Source organism: Trichosurus vulpecula, chromosome 7, assembly GCF_011100635.1.
Source record: "Trichosurus vulpecula isolate mTriVul1 chromosome 7, mTriVul1.pri, whole genome shotgun sequence".
NCBI classification, from domain to species: Eukaryota; Metazoa; Chordata; class Mammalia; order Diprotodontia; family Phalangeridae; genus Trichosurus; species Trichosurus vulpecula.
Genome location: NC_050579.1, coordinates 1,654,424 through 1,676,171, shown reverse-complemented (window position 1 = coordinate 1,676,171; position 21,748 = coordinate 1,654,424). Strand labels below are relative to the sequence as shown.

General features: G+C 41.5%; 1 protein-coding gene across 1 annotated transcript in view; it reads left to right on the top strand.

Moving 5' to 3' along the window:
* The window catches only part of UBE2F (ubiquitin conjugating enzyme E2 F (putative)), a 125,154-nt gene that overhangs the window by 17,294 nt on the left and 86,112 nt on the right, over window positions 1-21,748 (top strand). The gene's annotated exons all lie outside the window — the stretch shown is intronic.

Sequence of the window (21,748 nt, the reverse complement as noted above, 5' to 3'; positions counted from 1 at the left end):
GCTGTGGCTGTGGCTATAGCTGTGGCTGTAGCTATAGCAGCTTCTGGCTCCAACGGGAGCTGCTTTTAACCATTCGGCTTCTGCGGGGGTGTAAGGTACGCCGGGGAAAGCACAGGTTCTTTCAATCTGCTTAAGCAAGGTGAAGGGGTTGACCGGGAAAGCACAGGTTCTTTCCATCAGCTTAAGCAAGGGAAGCAAGGTGAAGGGGCCGACAAGCTTACTCCAGTCCAACATACAAACAGCATTCAGTTCAGGGGAAAAAGCCAAACCAGTCAAGGGCACTTGCTGACCAAGCGCCAAGGAGCCCATTTTTGGTTGCCAACACACTGACCAAGCTCTAAAGGCTCCGCAGCACCTGCTTCCGCCTCCACTTGTTTCATTTTGGAAGTCTTCATGTGCTTGAGGCAGATGCCCCACTCACTCATCAGTGGGTTTGAGGCCCCTCAGTTACCTTCAGCCTGGCTTAGCCTGTCTGCTGAGATGATTTACCAGGGTGTAGCTGCTGCACAAGCTACAGCTTCTTGGAGCCACAAGGGAGTGTTGGGTGGAGGTGGCTGCCAAAGGTGGATGAGCAGCCCTCACACCCGTACACCTCAACATGAAAAGCTAGTTAGAGATGAGATATGTAGAGAATAGACCAAATGTAATCTGAGAGGAGAAGGCGTTAACGGTGGGGGGAACTAGGAAAAACTTCCTGCACAAAGTGGGATTTGAGCAGATCTTTTTTTACTGATATTTTCTGTTTCTCACATCACCATAGTTATCCCAAGTGTCCTACCCCTTCTCCCCCTCTGAGCGCCATCTCATATGACAAATATGTGCTGTGACAAATAGTATTTTTTAAAAAGAAAAAAATTTAACACAACTGATCAATACCTTGAAAAAGTCCAAAACTGTGTGCAGTATGTGATCCCAGTGGAGCGTCCACTTCCCTGAAGGTGTATGTTGGGGGGTGTCTTCTCAGATCTTCGTTTGAGCCTTGCTGGATATTATAACTTTTGCTTTGGTGTGTCATTGTTCTCTCCATTTATGTTGTTGTAGTCACTGTGTATGTTGTTTTCTTGGCTCTGCCAACTTCACTTTGCATCAGTTCATATGGGTCTTCCCATACTTCTTCATATTATTTGTCACTTACATTATTTCTTACAGCAGTGGAATATTCCATTATTATCATTACATTTGTGTACCCCAGTTTATTCAACCCCTTTGGTTCTAATTCTTAGCTATCCCCAAAAGTGCCGCTATGAAGATTTTGGTGTACATGGGGACTTTTTTCTTATCAAAGACTTCTTTGGGCTATAAGCCTGGCAATGGAGTCTCGGATTCAAAGGATATGAACATTTTAGTCACTTATTTGCATAATTCCAAATCGCTTTCCAAAATGGTTGTACCATTTCCCAGCTCTACCAACAGTGTACTAGTGCATCTATCTTCCTACACCCCCTCCAACATTGACTGTTACCACTTTTGCCAATTTGCAGAGTGTCAGGTGAAACTTTGGGGTTGTTTTGATTTACATTTCTTTTATTATTAGTGATTTGGAGCATTTTTCATGTTGTCAGTACTTTGCAGTTCTTTTGAGAGTTCTTTGTTCGTATCTGTTGAGCATTCATCTATTGGGGAATACGTCTCAGTCTTATTTATGTACATATACGTATAAATATAAATATATTTAACAGCTTATGTATCTTAGATATGGAACCCTCATCAAAAAAATTTGATACAAAGATTTTTTTCTCATCAACCACTTCCTTTCTTGTCCTAGATACATTAATTTTGTCTGTGCAGAAGCTTTTCAATTCACGTAATCAGAGTTTATCGATTTTATCTTTTGTAATTGCCCCTGTCTCTTGCTGGCTTAGGAATATACCTCTTGCCCATAGCTGTGAGAGAGGTATGTATAGAGCTGTTTCTTCTCTAATTTTTTCATGGTGTGATCTTTAATATCAAGATTGTATATCCATTTAGAATGTATTGTAGAATCTTGTGTCAGGTATTGGTCTAAGCCTAGTTTCTTCCAGACTGCTTTCCAGCTTTCCCAGCAGCTTGTTTTTTTTAGTCAAACAGAGTTTTTTCCCTAGATAGATTATGTTTTCCACTGTATCAAGTACCAGGTTATTGAGTTCTATTGTTTCTCAGTCTCCCTTATCTGATCTGTGTTCCATTGTTCCATCTCTCTGTTCTTTTGGGCTGACTCTTGCAGGAAGGCAGAGCTGAGGAGGGAGAGCATTCTCATTGGGGTGGGGAGGAGGGGAGGGCCAAGCGACTGCTAAGTCAACAGTGATGAGGTGGCCCGTTGTGTGTGAGGAACAGCAGCTAGGCTGCTACAGCTCCATCCAAGTCACTGGGGTAAATTGACTTGGGGTCAGACCTGTGTTATAGGAGGATGGATTGGAGTGGGCTGGGAGCTGAGCCAAAAGGCTGTTATGATTGTCCAGGTGAGAGGTGATTATATCCTTCATATTTCTGTGTAGATTATAGCTCTTTTTGATTGTAAGGTCCTTGAGGGCAGGGGCTATGTCATTTTCCATATAATCTCAGCAGCACCTCCCTAGGTGCCTGGAATACAGTAGACTTAATGTTTGTGCAGTTTCTTAGTTGTCCTCCATCCTTTCAATTACAAGCTATTCTTGAAGTGGTAGGTTTGCTTTACAAGGACGTGGGAGTGGGAGTGTACTTTGTGTTGTCAGTACGAGACTACCCATCCTTCAGATCCAAGCATTGTTCTGCTTAGAGAGAATTGTTCAAACCAGCCAGAACCTTCTCATGCTCCAGGCCATCTTTCTTTAACACAAGTTATTTCAAAGTCCTATTTAATAGAATTCTTAAACAAGGACAATATTAGAATATAATGAAGCAGGATTAGACAGCTCAGTGTTAGGTGAGAGTTAACCTGTTGCTTTGCTGAACATTTTCCTAAAACCACTGACTCCCTTTATGACCACTCCCCAGAAGGTGACCTGAAGAATTCCAGAGACAGCTCTCTTGAATTGCTCTCCTAATACCCACTGGGATTGGAGGAAGGCTGTCTCCCATTCTTGGTCTGGTCCTGTCCTGGATCCTTTTCCTGAGCCTTAGCATTGGTTCTTGACTTTTATACACTTTCCCAAAAGGAAGGATATAGGTCTGAAGGAAGGGGAAGAGGTTTTAGTGGAGGGTATTGTTTCTCCTGAGAAGTTCAATGAAGTACTGATAGAGCTTTCTTCAGCTGGAGGATTTAATACTGGAGAAATATTTCTTAATATTTTCAGTTGAAGGAAAAAAAGAGGCTTTAATATATTTAATGTATTTCCAGATCTTTGATCATGCCTCCAACCCAAATGAGTATGCTTTCTAGTAAAGATCACTAGTGTACATTATGCTTCCTTTAGACATTATTTTTCTAGAACAAAGATTCCTAACCTGGGGCCTGGGGAAAAAATATACACACACATATGTACTACACACACACGCACACATTTGGATAACTATTTCAGCAGAAGTAGTTTCCTTTGTAATCATCTATATTTTTGTTCTGTGCATTCAGAATCATCATTCTGAGAAGAGCAAACTGCCACAGTGATGCCATAGGATACAACAAGCCAGAATTCTTATTTCTAGACTTAAGAGGCCATTTGTGAGTGGGGAAGGGGGAAAAGAGAGGTCTTTGTAAGCTCCCTTTGTTTTCTTTTGCATTTCATCCTTCCCCAATTCCAAGAACCAGAGGAAAGAAGCATGGTGAAAAGAATGGCCAGCTTCTCTCTATTAGGCATTCCTTCATCTTCTGTATGAAGTCTTCCTGGAGCCCGAATCATGTTTGAGATTATTTGGGAGTTGTCGTTATCTGCACTAACAGTGATTTGGGTTTTGAGGGGAGTCCGAGAAGGTGCCCAATTTATGCTCTTCACAATTTTTCCTTTTCATAGTCTCTCCTTAGACCATTTTCAGTTGGAAAGGAGAACTTGAGTTTCTTGGCACTAAGATTTTAAAGCGTGCTCAGCTTTGTTTGCTGAAAAGTGATGTCATTCAGTTTGGATTCTTGTGGCTTGCCAGTGTAATAGCTTTTTATTAATCAATGTCAGTTGATGTGTTATTTTTGGTACATGCTTAACGACTCCCAATGGTCCACTTATTGTAGCTGCTCTCAGTGGAGGAACTGAGGCTAAAGTCTCTGTGAAACATTAAAAACCAGGCAGAGATGGTGCTGCCCAATAACTCTTCCCAAAGAGTAGCTGGTGTAGACAACCTTGATGGAACAGCAGCTCCCCAAGCCCACTGAAGAATTTGCTGGCAGCGTTGGGTTAGTGATGCATTCTATTGGTAATTAAGGTGGGACATTTTTTACTCTTTTAGATTGCTAAAGTCATCAAGTGCCTTTGATTAAGTCTATGTGTGAAGTCTCAGGTCCACACCCTTTTGCTGATTAGGTATGAAGCCTTTGGGCCTAAGAAGGGTATATATACTTGGGGGTTAGCATTTTGCTTTGGGGCTCTCACTCACTGGAAGAACGTTGTGTGATTTGACCAGAGGAGACTCTGGGTAGCCGCTGGAGTCCTCCAGCTTTGAAAATCCACATGTTGGTGCTTCTCTGGTAACTATGTACTGTGATTTGGCTAGACAGAAATGTTGATGGTTTATATTGTCTGTAATTCCTGTTTGTATTTTCTCTGAAGTTCCGGGTGCTGGCTTTTTCCCCTGAACTAAGTGAATGATATATGTATGTTTGATTAAAGTGAGATTGCAAACCCCTTAAAGTTGCTTTCCTTAGAAAAGCCAGATCAAAGTATCTGTGCTGGGGGCAGCTAGGTGGCACAGCGAGTAGAGCACCGGCCCTGGAGTCAGGAGGAACTGAGTTCAAATCCAACCTCAAACACTTGACACATTTACTAGCTGTGTGACCTTGGGCAAGTCACTTAACCCCCATTGCCCTGCCTTCCGCCCTGCAAAAAAAAAAAAAGAAAAGAATCTGTACTAGCAGCTTTGCTGTGTGCTGGTGTTGTTGGTAGGGGCCAGTAGCATTGTTGTTACAGGCATCTGGTCTCCCCCCCTCCCCTCCCTCTGTGTTATAGAGGTAACACAGAGTACTGGAAAGACCATTAGATTTAGAGTCAGAAGATGAATTGGCCAGCACTTGTTAACCTCTTATGTGCTAGGTACTGGGTGAGGTGCAAGAAATAAGGTCTGGCTTTGAGTTCCAGCTTGAAAACTTACTTGACGTGACTGTGGACCAGTCATTTTGTCTCTGAGTCTCAGTTTCTTCTGAGCTCTTCTTAAACTGTGTGTCACGACTGGGTCACGTGACCCTCATTTTAAGACGTGCTGAAAGGGTCGCAAGTGGGAAAAGTTTAAGAAGCCCTGATCTATATCATAATGTTTATTGCTACCTTTCTTATAAAGGTGATATGATGAAAATACTTTGTGTCATTTAACTGTGAGGTTTTGTTCTTAATGATAAAATTTGGAGGCGTGATAGAGCAGCAAGCTGAAGGGCTACCCTTGGTTCAGAAGCCATTCTCAGTGCCTCTAATTTCTTACAGTGATTCTAGCCCAAGGAGGTGATCTCATACTGCTTTCAGGGGATTTGAGTATGTTTGGAGAGTATAGAATATCTTGTTCTTTTAAAGAATGTTTTGTTCTGTCAGAAGGAGGTAGGGGAAACGTTCCTCCCACACACAGGGGTACTTCCGTGGAGAGCCATAGACTAGAATGACATGGGATGAGAAGGCACAGAGGGCCTGTGAACTGCACCGTCTATTTGATGAGCCACCAAAGGATTGGAAGGGGGGGGGGGCGGGCCGAAGCTCCAGGGGCTCCCTGTTGGTCCTTTCGGTTCAAGCACAGATGCCAGAGTTTGGCCTTTAAAACCCTTAACAATTCAGCCAGCCTACCTTTCCAGGCTGGTTACATAGTGTTATTTTTTCACGCACATCCCTTTCAGTTGGGCTAGGACATCATGGCTCCCACCTCCATGCCTTCACCAGGAGGCTCCCTGTGACTGGAATGCTTTCCCTCCTCACCTCTGCCCTACTTCCAGCTCAATTCAAGCACATCGTGTTTTAGGAACTCACTTGTGCATGCAAATGCCACACTCACCAATCAGTGTATGTACATGTATATTGTATTTATCCTGTACTTACTAATCTGCATACATGTTGTTCCTCTCCCCCCCCCACACCTTATGGAATGTGAGCACCTTGAGGGAAGGGGCTGCCTTACTTTTGTGTTTAATTTCTAGTTGCCTAGCCCAGTGCCCCACTCACTTGTTGTTTGGTTCATTTCAGTCCTATCTGGCTCTTTGTGACCCCTTGGACTATGTCCATGGGGTTTTCTTGGCTTAGATACTGGTTTGCCATTTTCTTCTCCAATGTATCCCCATTTTACACATAAGGAAGTGAGACAAATATGGGATAAGTGACTTGCCCAGGGCCACATAGCTAGTAGGTGTCTGAGCCCAGGTTTGATCTCAGCTTTTCCTGACTTCAGGCCTATTGCTTTATCCATACGTAGTAGATACTTAACAATTGTTTCCTGATTGAGTGATTGAAGGTAGAGTTTTAGGCTTCTGTTCAATGCAGTCCTGCAGGCCCACCTCTTCTTTGACATTAAAGAGGTATTAAGTTCTTCCACATGGCAGAGGCCTGGAGACAAACCAGGGAAAAGGAAAGGTTGGCTAAATACTGCCTGTCTTTTGGAACTCAAGGCACAGCATGGGACGCTGGAAAAGAGAGATCCAGAGAGAAGCTTGAACTTTCCTCCCTGAAAATTTTGATTCGGTCCAAACAAATGTGAAGTCTGTTTTCATATGGAATGTAGTCCTTGTTCTGTTTGTGTCAAAAGTCAAGTACTCTCCACAGCAACTACTACCAAAAAGTCACCTCTGCTGCCCCTCATTTAATTGGACTGGAGGGTGTTCTGCCAGTGGCCGTATCAGCTAGAGCAGGGCTGTCCAAAATGCAGCCCGTGCCCTTATGCGGCCCACCTACAAGCGTGGAAAGTTACATAAATGCTTTAGTGAACGAAGCCAAGCTACCACAGAGCTCTCACTAAAATGGCAAATTGAAATATGTTGTCTGTTGTTTCAGTAAAAACCTAAGGTTGGACAGCCTTGAGGTAGAGTATTCGTGGCCTGCCCTCCATTATGGAACAATCTGTTTGGGGCCATTGAAGACCAGCTGACCGAGGACTTTGAAAAACTGCCTCCCGTTGCCATGCACCTACTTCCCGTCTAACTCATATCTTGGAAAGTCTGTAGAATCTTACTGACATCCGGATATTGTAGTCTTTCCCTGCCACTCTGGGAACTCTGCTCTCCTTAGGATACTTCAGTACTCTTCCATCAGCTTGAAGTCAATTTTAGGTTTTTAATGAGGAGATGTATTTGTCTTGAAATAACTGGAGTCATTGAAGGAAAAGGGAATAACTTTCTGTGTATAAATGGTTTTATGTAAATAGGGGGAAAAAGAGTAGATGTTTTTATATCTTCCATCGTTGTGATTAAAAACCTTCCTTGCCCATTTGTGACGTGATGCAGTAGTCAATATAAAAGAGAAGTTGACTTAATAAATAGAGATTTGTCCCTGATCTCCAGGAGCTCAAGACATAGAACAGAGACCACCAGAATGTATTTGTTTGCAAATACTACACAAACATTATGTTAAATGCTTAAGATTTTGTTTGTTGTTTTTTAGATTGTTTGAATTAGAATTTTTTATTTAAAAAATATTCTTAATTTGGACTTGAAATAGAGGGCAGGATGGCAAGAATTCTGACCTCAGTTCATTGTGGCTTCCTACTTGTAGGGGATTTGCAGAGGAATTAAGGTGGAGGAGTTAGATGGAACAGTCTTCTCCAGAGGATGGTTTGGCTTGGAGAAACGTAGGGGTCAGGAGTAACAGCAGTAACAGTAATAATAGCTGACCTTCCTGTAGAACCCATGTGCCAGATACTGTGCTCAGCTCTTGGTAGTTTGTTTATAACTTAATTTGTAATTTATTGTCTCATTTGATCACTAACCTTGTGAGGGAGGGGCTATTATTATCCCCATTTTACAGAAGGGAAAAACAGAGGTTAAGTGACTTGCCTGGGTCATATAGGTAGTAAGTGTCTGAGGTCAGATTTGAAGTCATGTCTTGCCGCCTCCAGACCCAGGACTCTAGGAAAAGGAAATGGAAGAGTCTGGTTACAGATAGTAGGGTTGTTTGACTTAAGAAGAGTCCTGATGACAGGAGGATGTGATGGGGTGAGAGGAGGCTGTGGCATGGTCTGGATTGCCAGGAGGCTTATTGTGCTTTGAAATGAAATGCCCAAGGATGTGACTGGACTGTCTTCTGAGTCAGGGATAGGAAAAAGTGAGCCAAAGTTCTTGGGGTACATTTGGCCCGGGTCTTTGCCTTTGTCAGTATGAAGTGCTGATGATAAGGAGATTTCCTCTGCTGAGGCCCCCTGCAGCTCTTCTGTTGCTGACAGCCTTCGAGAGATGCCTGGTCCACTGCAAAAGTCCAGTTACTTGCCCAGGATCTCACTGCCACGATATGTTAGAGTACAGACTTGAAACGAGGTTGTCCTGACTACAAGGCGACTACAAGGCGCCTGTGTGCAATACCATAGGGACCTAAAAGTATACATGGCAGGTAGTTCAGTTTTGCCAGGGTCCAGTGCCTCCTTCCCCAGCTTTGTGCTTGCTTGTTGATCAGCTGGTTGTGTTAGGGGAGAAATAGCCCCACTCTGAGTTCATGTGCTGGGTAGCTGCTGCCAGATGTGTATTCACCACAACAGAAATATGGAGGTAGAAACCTAGCATTCTATTATTGTGCTCAGAGAATCCCTGAACCCCTCTCAGGAGTCTCACAAGCCCTCTTCCAGGCAAATGACATCAGAGTGACAGAGAAGTCATTCATTTACATGTTGTCGTCTTGTACATTCCTCTTAGGCCATGAAGGTTAGAGAAGATAGATCCATAAGCCCATGCTTCATTCATTGTCATAAAAGTAGAATAAATTTAGCCAACAGTCCTCATCTCATACGTCCCCTAAGGAAACAAACCTTGACCAACAAATTCCACAGGTAAACTAAAAAGAGGTTACAGATTGAACTGCACCCAAAGGGTTCTTAAGGAGCTGACTGAGAAAGAGGACGGTCTAAGGGATGTTTAAGGATGTAAGTAAATTTCATATCCCATGGGACGGGTTTTGGTCAGATGAGGTTGAAGACAAACCAGAATTTGCAAGAGTTGTAGTCCCAAATAATAAAAGGAATTTAAAAATTCCCCTAACAGACCCCCATTTTGTTCATCGAAGGTCTGCATTATCTCTCTGATCATTCACTTACAAAAATCAGTCTCTCTCCTGGGTCTGCTTTCCAATGGACTTATGCATATGTTGCTACAGGTGGACATGAGAATTGGAAAATACTGGATACAACAGTGGACCAACAGTAATATAACTGCTCCTCAGAATAGAAAAACCTCAAGTCCCCTTGATCCAGCGTATTCCTCGTAACCCACTCCAGACAGCCATTTAATCAGCTTTTATCATCTTGGCTCTTAGCTGTCCCATGTAGCTGTCTGAAAGACTTTCCCTCGGAGATTCTGTATTAGGCCTCATTCCCAAGGCTTTTCTGGAGGGTGTTCCTCACAGTGGAGCTGCTTCTCTGGCTCCAAGTCATCAGCAGAGGTTCCCTAGGTTAACTAGTTTATGTGGTGAAAACCAGCTCAGATATTATGGTGCTAACCATGCTGACAAAACAGCTATAAGCAGAATATCAAATGAGAAGCCCACAGTTGCCTATGTCAGTTTTGACATAGCACTTGCTCTTCTGTGTTTACCCAAACCCTGTAACTTATGTAGATAATTCTATCTATAGGCCGAAGGAGGGATCCTATAAAGGATTCATAAGGGCCTGACTTGGAAAATGAGCTCTTCTGTCTCTTAATATTATCAGACTTCAAAACAGGAAAAGAAACCTGATTTTAAAATTTTTTTACAATCATTAATTTATTGATTTTATATGTGAAATCCTCAATCCAATTTTGAGAAGTTATTACTAAAACTTTGATTATTCAAAGTCTGTATATCCCAAAAAAATAAAAGAAAAAATTCATCTGTGTATTTCCAGTTGAACCTAAAGGATGTCAAGTGCTTGTTCTGCTTTTTTAGTCTTATTCTTCATTACCTTCAGGATTAAAAAAAAAAGTTCTAAAAACATGCAGGAACATCATGTTTACTTGCGCTTTTGTCATTGTTCTTAATAGAAATATTTGAAAGTCATATATATGCACACACACATACATTTATATATATGTGCTAGTTCTTAGAGAAAAGTGTCATAAAAGTGAAATTTATTTCATTGAAACTATTACATAGAATTTAAAACTTTTACATCTTTATTACATGTCTTTGAAAACTATCCCTGCCTTTGAGAATCTCTGTCAGTCTCTGTCCATACACATGGATAGGTAGCTTCTCATATCATCTAGAAAAGCGGTATCACTGTGCAGACCTGATTCTACATAGACATGCACATTCATTAACAAGATGATGGCAAGCCTAAAGACTTATTTACCTAGTTGTTTAGGTTAGGAAACAGAAACAAGTAGTGACCATGAATTCAGGATAGTAAAATTAAAAAAACATTAAGGTCTTTCATACTTGTATCCATATACATTCAGTTGTCCTAGTTGTAGAAGTTTGCTATGAGAGGAAGATGGAAGGACGTGGTTATAACAGTACTAAGACTGCCCCTTCAGGGGCACAGACCAACCTGACATAAGCATAACAGGATAAAACTTCCTTTGCTCTTTCTGATTCCTAGGAAGAGTCATAGGTTAACCTTTATTTTGGAACAGCCAGGGTACCATATCAGGATTTACCAGGTGGGAAATTTTCCTGTTCAGAAAGGCAGTAACACAGTAGGGAAACTGAGTCAAGAGGATCCCCAAGGTTGTTCTCGCAGTCTTCCTATGCACAAACATTCACCTGTAGCAGTTCACACTCTTTTCGAGGAGTATGTGGCATCTTCCTTGAATGGTGGGTTATTTATATATAATGATAATTCAGACGATCATGCCTGAAATCAAGACTCAGAATTGTGTCAAAATACAGTCCCAAGAGCGTTTTCCCTAAATATCAGGCTTCAGCAGTCACAGCTTAGGGCAAGGTATAGTTGTTATTTTTCTAATACTGTTGCAGTAACAATTAACAAGCACATACAAGGCCTTATGTGATTCATCCTTTCTAATTTAAATTCATCCTGGAGCAGAAATAAGTCGTTAGAAATTAAGAAAATAATCACATTCTGTAGTGTGACAATACAGGAAATACGTGATGGTTCAGCCAAAACCTAGAAGAGCACTGGTCACTATAACTTTCCAAGCTGACAGATAGCCATATCTTAAGGAATTGCATATTAACCCTTAAGGCAGAAATAAAATCTTTAAATCTCAGGTCTGTTGAGACTAAGTTGGCTTAACATTGTAATTGTAATACATGCTTCAGGTTTAATTTTCGTACTAGTCAATCAGATTTTTAAAAATTACATAAAACAAACTTGCAGACCTTTTCCTTCAGCTGTGGCAGGCCCTAGTTTTTCACTAAACCACTAAACCATTACTTGAGAATTCTCCAACATGCTGTCAGCGAGGCTGTTAGGATTTCGTGACCTTGCCCAGATGGGAAGGTCCTCAGGAACCTGGTAAGTCCCCAAAGAACTTCACAGGTAAGAAAAAAAACTCTGTGGTCCTTTTCTTCATTAGTAATTTGTTATTATGATGCATTTTAAAGCACAATATGCCCAATTAAGTACTTAATAATTTTTAAACATTGTGACCACATTCTTTTACAGCTCAGTTCATAACAGCATCCAGATTAAAAGAGAAGTCAATTTCCTAGGGAGACAACTAATCACTTTCTAGGGATATTTTTTCAGATTCACAGCATTTCTTATACAATGATTTCCCAGAAATCAAATCAGACGCTTAACAATAGCATAAACGATATTATGGAATTTTAAAATATAAAACAAAACTCATCGTCACCCAAATAACATCAGTTGATTTGAATGCATTTCCAAATCGTCTTACATAGAAAGTCACCTCCTCTCTTAATTTGGCATTCTATACTAATCACATTCAGAAACCAGTATACAGTAATTACCCTTTCAGTTCTTACTCAGGAAGTTTCGAAGCATTTTGCTTTAATGCCAAATCTCAAATGTATTTTGCATTAAGGTTTGATGTACTTGTACAGCGTCAGACATCACATTATTCAAATAGGAGAATACATCTTGCTTTAAATTAGACATTTAATTTTAGGGTAAAATCAAATAAAATCTGGATTTATAATCATAAATGATATTGAAAAATGGAAATTTTCCCAAGGGCCTTTAGCTGCCAGCTGCTCAAATTTTAGGGCCCACTGCTTTCAGTTAGCTCTGTTCAAAGATTTACAGTAGAAGGCTTATATCTTCATCTCTTTTTTTCTGGGGTCCCATGAGGCTCTCTGAAAATTTGGAAATTGTAAACATAATGACCTGTATCTCCCACATAAAGACTGAGAACACACCGAGGACAGAGTTTTTGTATACTGTATTCAAATCATTCTATGCTGCAAATGAATTACTATAACTTCCATTTGGTAAATGTTAAATTGAGAGAATGTTGTCAGTCTCAAATTACTACCAGGTATTTCTCCAAGAAATTTCTCATCCTTCTTTTCTCAGTGAGATAAAAAAAAATAATAATAACCTCCTCAGTCCTCTTTCCAAAATCCCAAGCCTTTGACTTTCAAATCCTCCACTTGCAGTGCAAATGGATGCCAGCTTTCTTTCACTTTCCACCTTTTTTCCTTTTATCTCTACTTGCTCAGACCTCTTGTCTCTTCCGATGGACTGGACTTTAAAGCCTTGCAGACTTCTGCCTCTTTCTTGCTACCCTTTGATTCAGGACTTCATCTGACCTGGGACTCCCTTCCTGTATGAATTTTCTTGCTGTTTACATTTCAAGTTGAGTAGTTGTATTGGTAATTAAGGTGGGACTTTTTTACTGCTTGGCCTTATAGAAATGCTAAAGTAATCAAATTCTTTGCTTGAGCCCTACTAAGTGCAAAGCCCCAGGCCCACACCCTTTTGCTGATTAGGTGTGAATCCTGACATGCAAGATTCAAGGTTGACCTTTGACCTTTGGAGCTCTCAGTCACTGGAAAAGTGGTATGTGACTCTGGGCAAGCTGTTGTTAAGAGCTCCCCAGCTCATGAACCCAGATGTTGATGCTTTCCTGGTAACCATGAATTGTGATTTGGTCTGTTTATATTATATATGTTTGTAATTTGTTTGTATTTGCTCCGAAGTTCAGGTTGCTAACTTTTCCTCCTGAGCTAGGTGAGTTATATTTGTGTGTGTGATTAAAGTAAGATTGTTAACCCCTTACAGTTTCTTTCCTTAGTAAAGCAGATCAGAAGACCCTGTGCTGGCAGCTCCTGTTGCTGGCCTTGTTGGGTCTTATACCTCAACAGCATCTGCTAGCCAAATTGTTGTTACAGTAGTCCAGTTCATTTTATCTTCTCTACTTTGCCTCTAATTTAAGTTCTTTTAACTGTTCATAGAAGAAAATACAGACGTAAGCTATCACTTGAGGCCCACAGGCTGCAGGCTGCAAACTATTTTTTTTTTCCCTAGCATTCTCCAGGTGGTGAAATCACTTACTAAAAGAGTGAATCTATCATCTCCAAGGGAAAGAGTGATTCAAAAAAGAAATCTTAAGAGTCACTTGTCAGAATCTTGGTTTTAGGAAGCTGCAAACCAAATATCCACCAAGATATTTCAGCATTTACAAAAACACTCAAACCGTAACTTAGAAATTTACAGTAAAGGAATTACCTTCCAGTTACAAATGTAGTCCCCAGTTAGTTTACAATGCCACAAACTCTCTTTCTTGGTTGTCCTTATCTCTGCCCTTGGGCTGACTGAAGCTGAGACTGAGAAGAGATTCTCTTGAAGTTTCTGAAAGGGAAATCGAAGGGTCTTTGGAAGTAAGTACCAGGTTCTTGGCTTTGGAACTAAAAGATGTGCCATATGGCTGGAAGAGCTGTTCTAGGTGTCAAACTTTATTATAATTAATTTAGATTCATGCAAGACCTTAATTTTAAAACTTATCTTCTCCTGGGGTGCAGGCTAAGATCAAATAAGTGGCATGAGGATAGTTTCCCCCACTATTCTAAACTCCCTAAACTTGCTCCCATTTATTACTCTCCCACCCCTTTTTCCTGGGAAGAATTAGAGAGGTGCTTTCTGCTGGGAGTCTGGTTTGGACCCTAGCTCCTCACTTGCACAAGATTACCAAAGCCCATAGATACATCTGTAGGGATGGGTGCCAGAGCCAGTTGTTGGGCAGCCTGTTTTTCAAATATAGGGCAGAATTTTTTATTCTCCGGTTCTGCCAGATGTATCTGTAAGCCAATTGGAAAAGGTAATGATTTTCTATAGCTACACTGAATCTGAGTAACATGTTAAAATCAAAGGATATTTCTGGGGAGCTCGGTAAGGATACTGAAGTAGTCATTTCCAAACATTTTCAGAAAGATTTTTCAACTACCAGGTGTTCCTAAAGTCTGGACACATAGGCAAAAATCCGTATTTTGAAGAAATGAACGAAATTTTCAACAACATTTTATTTAATTGGAATATTAACAAATAACATCTTCAATGTGATTTCCATCATTTGTGATGCAGAGGTTGATGTGTTCTGTGAGATTCACATGAACTCGATGTAATAACTACACATTACCTTCAGTTTTGGCACATTGATTCTTTATGCATTCAATCAAGTGTGTTGCATCTGTGATTTTCGTTGAGTACACCTTCTCCTTTAGCAGACCCCAGAAAAAGAAGCCATGGGGGCTAAGGTCTGTTAATATTCCAGATATTTCAAAATATGCATTTTTTGCCTATGTGTCCAGACTTTAGAGACACCCTGTAGACTTTAGATAATGTGGACTCCTTGAAAAGAATCTTTTCCCAATTAGCCAGGAAACAACCCATTTAGAAGAAACAGACTGACTAGATCCCATACTTTGTGGAGTAAAAATTTTACCACCAGTATTTGAACCAGAATCTGAGGGACCCAAAAGGAGAATGATTTTGGGACCAAATTTTTCTACCATATCAGAATCACTGAACACATTCATAGAACCAATTTAGTGAACCCTTTGAAATAAATTGTCAGTCCAGAGTTTTGTCATGGGTGGTGGCAACAATGCTGTAAAATAGATAACAGAGACAGGAACAGAAAGAACGAGCTCCCCAGATGATTTCTGACTTATCCTCAATATGACACTGAGATGAATGCCAGATATGCATCTTACCAGGATCCTGTAGCCTGTGACCTTAGTAGCATTGGATTGGAACCAGAACCAGGCCGGAAAGGGCATCTCCGATTGACCCACTGCACTGCTTTCTACCAGATCAAAGCCACTGAACCAGGACCACTTAACTAGTGTCAGCACCCTGGTCAAACCAGAGACAGTGGCCACAACACGCAGACAAACGTCTTGCTTATGTGCCTACGTGAAAATGAAGTTTTAAAAAAGAGTTTGTTTTGCTATACGGTATTAAGGCAAACAGGGCACAAAGTTTGGGGGGGCATGTCTTGTGCTACCTGTTAAAACCCAGAGTTTCTCGCTTTAGACACTTGAATCACATTGCTCATCAGAATGTCTGGGAGACTACCAAACTAACCATCCCCAAAGTTTAAATAGACTGATTATTCAAATGCAAGAGACAAAAAACAAAATACGGAAGAATATATAGAAGTATACAGGACACAAAGAGAAGATAAATTTGCCTCCCTTTCTGGGAATTTCTTTTGGGGTAAGGAGGTGGTGGTCTTTATGGCCTGGCTGAGTTTTCCCCTTCAAAATTCATCAAGTGAACATACCTTTGTGTGCCTCAGAGAATTTCTGAAGTGAAAGCCCCAGGCTATTCAACCTTACAGCCTATTTCATCTGAGTCACCACATTTGTTACAAGAGAAATATCTCCCTCTGAGTTCATGTGCTGTGTATTCAAATATGTATTCACCGCAACCCAGAAATGTGGAGGTAGAAACCTAGGCTTTCTTTTATGCTCAAGCATTGGTTCAGGCCTCAGAGAATCCCCGAACCCCTATCGGGAGTCTCACAAGCCCACTTCCAGGCAAAGTGACATCAGAGTGACAGAAGTCACTCATTTACATGTTGTCATCTTGTACATTCCTCTTAGGCCATGAAGGTTAGAGAAGATAGATCCGTAATCCCATGCTTCATTCAGTGTAATAAAAGTAGAACTTAGACACATACAGCCCCTAAGCAGGGGTGGGGAACCTGCAGCTTCAAGGCCACATGTAGCCCTCTAGGTCATCAAGTGCAGCCCTTTGATTGAGTCCAGGTTTTACTTGAGGACCTAGAGGGCCCTACACCTGCACAGAAACAAATATTGTCCAACAGACTGTCTAGGCAAACTAACCGGAGGTTACAGATTAAACTACAGAGGATTCACAAATAGACTGATTTAACAAATGTCCCAAAGGAGCCAGGGAGTGGAGAGAGTCTTCCTCTGGCTACTTACCTAAGGAATGTTTAAGGCTCTAAGTACATTTTCACATCCCATGGGACAGGTTTTGGCCAGGTGAGGTTAATATGAAGACATTATTTTAGTTTACCAAAATTTGCAGGAGGAGTGGTCATGAGTCCTGAATAATACAAAGAAATTTTAAAATTTCTGTAACAATTAATTGACAAAATGTCCCTAGTGACCTATTCGTCTAGTGCAGGGACTTTTTCCAGTCTTCATCTTCTATTGTAGTAAGCATTTAATGCACATTTTATCTTTATCCTTCAACTCTGAGACCTTTGAGGGTATTGACCATCATCCATTCCTGGACAGTGTCTCTTTCTTTAGTTTCAGAAACATCACATTTTTCTGGTTCTCCTCCAACTTCTCTGACCATTCCTTCTCTGCCTTCACTGGTTTCTCCTCTTCACTATATCCTTTGCTGACTTTTCTTTGTCCCATCACCTTAAGATGGTGTTCTCTAGGGTCTGCCCTTGGCTTTCGTTTTTCTCTCTCTGTTTCCTCCCACTTTTTTGACTCTGGCACTTCTAGTCTCTTTGTCTTCTGTGTTTGTTTCCTTTGACTCTTTGTTGTCCTTTAACTCTACCTATCACTACCTCTGTGACATCTCTTGCCTCTGCCCCTTCCCTTCTATTCCTGTTCCACCCTGCTCCCACCTTACACTTATTACCATCTACCTGCACTATCAGAATAGCCTCTTCCTCAACCCTACCCTGCTAATTCTTCTGTGGCTTTCTGTTGCCAAAAGATTGAAGCCACTCTGCCTGGCATTCTAAGACCCTCTGCATTCTGTGCCAGTCTACCTTGCTAGCCTTATCTTCCATGGCCGCTGGCCTCCCTTGTGCCCTGTGAATGTGTTTGACATCGTTAAGCTCTTTTGCCTTTGCATTTGGAATGCTCCCCTGATTCCTTTCTACCTTGTGGATTCCTCGTTGTTCAGAGGGTTGTGTCCAACTCTTTGTGACCCCATGGATCATAGCATACCATTCCCTTCTCTGCCCCCCGCCCAATATCTCAAAGTCCGTCCAAGCTCATAATTTGTTGCTTCCATGACATCTCTGCCCCTTTCTCATTTTGCCTTCAATCTTTCCCAACATCTGGTGCTTTCCCATTATGTGGCCAAAGTATTTAAGCTTCGGCTTCAGTAGTTGTCCTTACAATGTATAGTCTGAATTAATTTCTTTTAAGTATCAACTGATTTGATCACCTTGATATCCAAGAGACTCTCAAAAGCCGCCTCCAGCGTCACAATTTGGAAGCATCAATTGTGCAGCACTCAGCTTTCTGTATAGTCCCAACTCTCACAGCCCTACATTGCTACTGGAAAAACCACAGCTTTGACTATACAGACCTTTCTGGAAAGCTGATATCTCTGCTTTTTAATATTCTGTCCAGATTTGTCATAGTTTTCCTTCCAAAGAACAAGTGTCTTTTAATTTCTGTCTGCAGTAATTGTTGAGTCCAAGGATATAAAATCTGACACTGCTTCCCTTCTCCCTCTATTTGACAGGAAGTGATGGGAGCAGTTGCCATGATCTCAGTTGTGTTTTGTTTTTTTTTTTAATGTTAAGCTTCAAGCCAACTTTTACACTCTCCTCTTTCACCCTCATCAAGAGGCTCCTTAATTCCTCTTCACTTTCTGCCATCAAAGCAGTATGTGTGTATCTGAGATTGTTGGTATTTCTCCTAGCAAAGCTTAGTTCCAGCTTTCCATTTGTCCAGCCTGGCATTTCCCATGATGTATTCTACCTACAAGTTAAATAAATAAGATGACAATATATAGCCTTGTACTCTTTTTCCAATCTTAAACTCATCAATTGTTCCACGTTTGGTTTTAACTGTTGCTTCTTGACCTACAAGATGATCTGGCACTCCCATCTCTTTGAGGACTTGCCACATTTTGTTGTGATTCACACAGTGAATGGCTTTAGTGTAGTCAATGAAGCAATGTTTTTCTGGAACCCCGTTGTTTTCTCCACAATCCAACCAATGTTGGCAATTTGGTCTCTAGTTCCTCTGCCTCTTCAAAAACCAAACTACTCTTCTGGTAATTCTTGGTACACATGTTGCTGAAGCCTGGCTTGCAGAATCTTATGCATAACCTTGCTGGTATATGAAATGAACACAGTTGTTTGGTAATTTGAACATTCCTTGGCATTGTCTGTCTTTAGGTTTAGAATGTAAATGGATCTTTCCTGTTCCAGTGGCCACTGTTGAGTTTTCCAAATATGCTGACATCTTAAGTGTGGCACTTTAACAGCATTATCTTTTAGGGTTTTAAATAGTTTGTCTGGGATTCTGTTACCTCCACCAGCCTTATTGTTAGCAGTGCTTCCGGAGGCCCACTTGACTTCATTCTCTGGAATGTCTGGCTCTCGATTAGTAACTATATCATCATGGTTATCAGTGATGTGAAAATTACTCTTGTATAGTTCTTTTGTGTATTCTTGCCCCTCTTCTTCATCTCTTCTTCTTCTGTTAAGTCCCTCCTTACTATTTTTGTCTTTTATCATGCCCATTTTTGCATGAAACTCTCCCTTAATAACTCTTATTTTTCCCAAGGAGATCTCATCTTTCCTACTTTGTTGCTTTCTTCTATTTTTTTCATATTCCTTATTTAAGAAAACCTTCTTTTCTTGCTGTTCTCTGGAATTCTGCATTCAGTTGGGTATACCTTTCCCTTTCTCCTTTGCCTTTTTCTGTCCTTCTTTCTTTAGCTATTTGTAAAGCCTCATCAGAGGCCATTTTGCTTTCTTGCTCTTCTTTTCCTCTGGGATTTTTTTGTTGTTGTTGCTTCCTCCTCTGCAATATTGAGAACCTCTGTCCGTAGTTCTTCAGGCACTCTGTTCTGCTCATCCTTTTCTGGGTCTAACTTCAGTGTCATGTTCTCTGAGATGATTTCCCTGATTCTAAAACAACCCTCTTTCCTTTGGAACTCATATGACACTGCATTTTCTGAGTCTCTAAAGCACTTAGATAATGTATCCCATTGGCCCTCTTCTCACCCTAAAGTGAACTAGGGCCTTCTCTAAACTTGGTATCTCTCCCCTCCATTGTCTGGTACAGAAGGCCTCTCAGAGCTGGTGTTTAATGAATGTCTGTTGGATTGAATTCATTTCTAATCTAGTGCCCAGCTGGTTCAAGGTGAGAGTTTTTGAGCAGGATGAATGATATGATCAGAAGCCTTGCTACGTAGAGTGTCCCGCAAGATGGATTGCAGGAGACACAGAGGAGTCCTTCTAATAGTCCACGCAAGGTATGAGAGCCAGAAGTAGGGTGGTAGTGGCAGAATAGTCAGTGAGATGGGAATGTGGGCAGAAAGGGAGTAAAAAATAACCACACTTTTCAATGTGATGGATTCTGAGAGATCTGTCAACAGATATAAAGTTGTTAGGAATATGATCAGATTTTAAAGGGAATACAAATGTGGGCTTAAACGTTGAGCTTCGGGTGTTGGGGCCTGGGGTTGGAGCTGATAGGGTCTAGAACTGGAAGGACATCTAGAGGTCATTTTGTCTAGCTCACTCATTTTATAGGTGAGCATATAGCAGGCCAGTAAGGCCAGAGACTTGACCAGGTCAGGCTGCAGAGCTGGGGTTTAAATCCAGACAGATCCCCTGCCTCCAAGGCTTTGGCTCCTTCCCCTCCCCATGTACCTCTCAGGGATGTCTGGGAAGCAGTTGGAAATATGATCATAGAATTTGGGAAAGAGTTCAGGACTCCAGATGAAGATTTGGGAATCATCTGCTTAGAGGTGATAGTTTAAGCTATGGGAGGAAAGAGCCTCAGGGAGCACTCGTTACGAAGAGAGCAGAAGTAGAGACAGAGTGTAGACATCCTGCAAGAAATTCAAGGCTACTTCTTTCATTATCCCTTCGGACAGTGCCTTGGGCCTTTCCCACGAGACCGTCCGCTCTCTTCTCATTTTCTCAGGCAGTTATTTTTTTAATGGAGATTCTCTATCTCAGTATGGCTTCATATCCACTGAAGTAGTAGTCCTGAAGGAGTTTGATTTTGAGTCCCAGTACTAAATTCTAATTGGATAAAGTGTGTCATCATGGTTATCACTATACAAACAGGTACATGGCAGTCTTTGTCTTCTGGTTTATCACTTGGCAAGTCTGTTCAGCTGTGCTGCCTGCCGCACATGGGGTTCCAGATATGCTGGGCTGTCCCAAGCCTCGGGAAGTGGGCTGCTAGGGCGATGGGAGGGTAGAGGGAGGAAGGAGGTGGCCAAGGTAAAAGTTGTCACACGATCCACTTGACTCATAAAGTGTCGTCTTCCTGCCTCTGACTGTACGATGAGAAGAAAGGAGTTCCCTCTCCAGCCAAAGGGAACTTAGATTTTACAACACAAAATTCCCTCCTAGTTGTCTTTTCATATTAAGACAGGATAGACTATGTTCAGTGTACTTAGTTATACTTTAAACTTTGAGAAACATCATATCTGAAAAGCTATCATTTGTCCTTAGTTGTTTTCCTTAAATGGGAAGTGATTCTTCATGAGGGCCTAGATAGGATTTTTCTATAAAAGCATTTTAAATTTCCTGTTTAGGTAAAAAGCCTTCAATGGAGCTTCGGCCTGCTAATGCTGACAGTGAGCCCGCAGGGCTATGGCCGCAGCCTTGGCTTCCTGCTTCTGTCTCCTCTCCTCCCTGCCCCTGCCTACTCTGTCTACCAATGGGGCTTGACCTGGGGATGGCTCCTCAATACTATCCATGTAGCCAGCAGAAATACATGTAAAAATGTTAGCCAGAGGAAATGAGCGTTAACTCTGCCAATTCCCTTGATTGAAATTTGCCTTTCCATGTACACCTGGTAGCTCTTCAGAGCTCTGTGTTAGCATATGGGTGGAAGCTAGAGCTTCTATCAGGCTGTGCTTGTGTGTCCTTAACCTTAGATGGCAGATAGGACTTCAGTCACCTCTAGGTGGTTCTCTATGTTCCTGTTGGGAGAAGTTATTTTGGGTGCTGTTGCCTGAAGTAGATACTTTATAGAGGGGACATTCGGCAGAAAGCTGGTAAGAGGAAGGGAGCCCCTGATAAGAGGATCCTCGTGGCTGATAGTGGTCAGAGGCAGTGGTAGAGACCTTTCTATGATCTCTTCTGACGGCCACAAGCCCATCCTCCTTCCAGGTGGTTAATGTAGGTCTCTTGAGGCTGCATTATGGT